Source organism: Drosophila tropicalis, unplaced genomic scaffold, assembly GCF_018151085.1.
Source record: "Drosophila tropicalis isolate 14030-0801.00 unplaced genomic scaffold, ASM1815108v1 contig_443, whole genome shotgun sequence".
In the NCBI taxonomy this organism is placed as follows: domain Eukaryota; kingdom Metazoa; phylum Arthropoda; class Insecta; order Diptera; family Drosophilidae; genus Drosophila; species Drosophila tropicalis.
In genome coordinates, this window is record NW_027172907.1 from 414,380 (window position 1) to 418,466 (window position 4,087).

General features: G+C 34.7%; 1 long non-coding RNA gene across 1 annotated transcript; it reads left to right on the top strand.

The window, feature by feature from the left end:
* Positions 1 to 969: 969 nt before the first annotated feature.
* Positions 970 to 2,257, top strand: LOC137574256 (uncharacterized). Its single transcript, XR_011031962.1, has 2 exons — positions 970 to 1,302; positions 1,683 to 2,257. It is a non-coding gene; the product is annotated as an uncharacterized lncRNA (long non-coding RNA).
* Positions 2,258 to 4,087: the final 1,830 nt, after the last annotated feature.

Consider the following 4,087-nt stretch of genomic DNA (forward strand, 5'->3'; position numbering starts at 1 on the left):
TAATTGTTGTTGGCATTGCCATTAAACAAATCTTCATGCGTGTACAGACAAACATATGTGTTTAAATACAATTTTAAGCATTTTTCAACGATATTCTCCAACGACACACAGAGTATCTTGAGACTTTCAGCACAGGCGTAAAACGAAATTTACTAAATTTTTCAAACACCACGCACACACATTTGCACACCTATAAACACACATATTTAGGCTTCGTAGATGTAATTTTTGACATGCCAGCACTTGGGAATAGTAACTGAACATGGTAACACAAAAAAACTTAAGGATTTTTAGCTAAGCTACAATTCGATTTTCTCAGACTGTTTGTCTGTTATTTTATTGGGTTTTTAAACATTTTTAACGGATTTTGTTATTAATTGTTGTTAATGCTGTGTAATCGACAATAGAGTGAAATATTTGTCCTGCATGGGGAAGAATTCACATAATTTTAATTCTCTTAATCATTTAATGCAAACATGGAAACTTCTATTTTTGTGTATTCTATAAAACAAACTCACAATTGACCTTTTTGAAAATTTATGTTACCTTAACTTATTATTTACAGATTCTCCATTAACTGAAAAACTTTTCGTAAAAAGGGTAGCAATAATTTAAATAAATAAAGAATGTTTCATTATTTAACAAATTTTGACACAACTATGCATGTTTTGCAGTCTTATATCCAATAATTTTAGCCAAATTTTAATTGGCATACTTTTGGGCGCAAAATGCGCTACTCGCAGTTTGATTTTGTCGTTTTTAAGTGCCGACTCGTACAATTTGCATTAAAATCAAGTTTGTTTCGAATGTATTGTATCTTGTCAATAGGAAAATGTAGTAAATAAATACATTCTAACCTTTTGTCAGTTTATTTTCCAACCCTTTCCGTTCGCTGTCCATCTTTTTAACTGTCCTCTAATCAAAATTCACAATGTTCTTCCAAAAGCTTTCTGTTCTCTATCAACTTTGCTTCTTTTTTATCTAATTAAATGGACAATCCGTAGTCGCTGCCTATGAATAGCAGAGAGTTATTAATGCCAATACCTAGAGAAGAAGAAATCCCGTGCAAGAGTGAAGAACTCGCAGATCTCGAACCACAGGAAATCAGTTTTTTGTTATCATTTTTGTTTCAGTCAAATGCCCTGCCTGTAAAAAATTCAGACCAATATATGAGGATGTTGCTAAAGAATTTGAAGATGGAAAACGTTTATGTTGTGGTGAATTCAATTGTGCAAAGAACTTAACGCGTTGCAAGGATAATAAAGTAAAAAAGCCTCCCATGTGTTGAGTGGTTTACGAATGGTACATTGATTAAAATATTAGATGGCGTTTTGAGTCGGGACAGAGTTTTTATATCATGCACAGGAAGGAAGCTTTTCGGCTCCCCCACATCTTCTTGGTCCGTCCGACCGTTCGTATGAAGCGTGTAAAAAGTCGGCGAGACGACTTCATTATAATATATGTATGCTTGCTGACAGAGCTCCAAACTGTCATAATGGAAGGTAGTTCCTAAATACAGTCTAGTTGGCTTTGTTTAAGCCGTCTGTTTTCTTTCCTTTTCCTATCTGCTTATTCTATTGATTCTATTATTTTCCTCACTTTCCTTCTATCTTCTAATCAAAATTTACAATGTTCCTCAAAACGCTATTTCCTTTTTATCAACTTTGTTTCTACTTTATCAGTTTAAATGGACAATCCATGTTGCAGTCGCAGTCATTGTCTTTGGATCGGACAGAGATATCATTGGCAGTGCTTAGAAAAGAAGATGATATCCCGTGCAAAGGTGGAGATGTCGTAGATCTTGAAGATGACAAGTTTGAGGAAAGCACACAAAAGAAAAATTGGATTATTTTGTTCGTTGCAGTCTCATGCTCGCCTTGCAAAGATTTTAAACCACGTTTTGAGGAAATCGCACAGGAATTCAAGGATGACAAACGTCTGTGTTGTGGTAAATTCGATTGTGCAAAGAACAAAACTCGCTGTAAGCTTAATGAGGTGGAGGCTGTCCCATGTGCTGGGTGGTTCAAGAAAAGTAAATTGGTCAAATTATTCAAAGGTGTTTTGAGTAAGAAGAATTTACGGGAATTTATTTTGGACATGCTTGCAAAAGAATCTGGGTCTGTCAAATTGCTTGCGAGTGTTAATGTATTAGTAATTGTCTTACTATATGTGAATTATCTATCAACACACTTTATGTTGTAAATTTGCTGATATGTTAACAAAACAAATTGATTTCTCTTTTCGTATTCGCCTTAAATTTCTATCGTTTTTTATGATGGTACGGCGGCATGAAGTCCTACGGGTCGGCTCAATTTTATTTATATGCTTTTCGCCACACTACCCCACACCCTACTGCTGTTCACGGCCTCTAGCCCTACGCCATATTCTCCTTCTTCCTTTCTGACCTAACCCAAAAAAAAAAAAAAAAAATACAGAAAAAGTTTCCACCAAATTTGCTTACATTGGCGAAACAATAAAATTCCATTGTCTGGGGATGATGGACAAGATAGTAGGAGTTGGGGAGTCTGTTGTATTGCTGCTAACAAAAAGGATACTCATCTCCTTGGACAAAATGCTATTTGTTAAGTGCGCGAATGTTGGCGCATAAATAAAAATATAATTGAGCTACGAGCCAAAGGACGAAACGGAAATGCTATCGCTCGACCCTACCAACAAACCACAGGCCACCCAGATGAGGCCAGGCAGGCAGGCAGAAAGATCAGCCTAGGGCTGGCTGGGATATAGAATGGCGAATCGTTGAAGCAATTCCTTTTCAAATATTGATTTTTGGTCAAGCTCAAATAAATTAGCTGCCATTAATTGGAATTGACTCAAGCAGTGCAGCAAAATTTTTGTCCGACAACCGTATCGGCTAATTGATTAGCCATCTTTTGTTCGATTTCGCTCATTTCCACACCCTAGTGCGGCTTCTTTTCCCCTGACCTTTAAGCTGTCCATGAAGTCTTCATTAAGTCGTTGTCATTGCATTTAATTGCATTGGCAAAAGTTCTCGCAACAACAATTAAAATTTTCCCATTGCACCTGGCTTAACTTTTATCCAAAGCCAGGCAATTGAATGCTCAACTTGGTTGTGTTGTTATTGCTCGTATTGGTGTTGTCGTTGTTGTTGTTTCTGTTGCTGATGCGCCATATAATTTAATTAAAACAAAATTGTCTGGTTCACCCCCCTGTTTGTTGCTGCCACCGCTGCTGATGATGTTGCCCGGGTATTAAATTTAAAAAGTTGTACTTATAATTGGGCGCGCACTGGGGCGTTTAAAATTTAATTGAATTTATTTGCAAAAAAAAAAAAAGAAATAATATACACTGCTGATTTCATAATTAGTACCTAGTTAAAGGGCAGGAGCAAATTGCGAGGAAGGGTGACACGTTGATTGTGATTAAAATTAAATTGAATATAAGAAATCAAAACTGAATGGGTTGCAAAAACCGTTTAATTTGTTGAACAACTAACATTTTGATGTCACTCCAATACATTTAGTTATTCGTTTTTAATTAAAGTTTTGAAAAATAATTATAGAACTAATTTGATAACAAGTTATTATTTAGTTTATATCAATCTGGATTATGTTTGTTAGCTGATTAAAAATAAAAACATTTTTTCCCCATGTACAATAGAAGACAACTTTTAGCCCCAAAATGTATGCTACATAAAATGAACTTGCCAATTAGCATTTATGTAATTGGCTCTTGTATGCAGTCAAAAAAAAAAAAAAAATACTATTTAAAGTTCAAGTCCCAATTAAGCCATATATATATATTCAAATGAGTTTTGTTTATGTGTGTAAAACTGTTCTTAAGTGAAACAAAAAAGGCCTTTTTAGTATCTTATTAACGCTTTGGATAAATTCTTTGTTGTTCTTGTTGGTATTAGTAGTTTAGTTAACTTAGCTCTTCTCTTCATTTAGAAAACAAAATGTCTCACATTATGTTTGTAAATAAGCAAACTAATGGGTCGTATTTCAGTAGAATTATATCTTTGGAAAAGGGTTTCATGCATAAGATTTGCGCCTAAGCACAAGGGTTTGCTGAAATTCATGTTAGTTATTACATATAATACACAGAA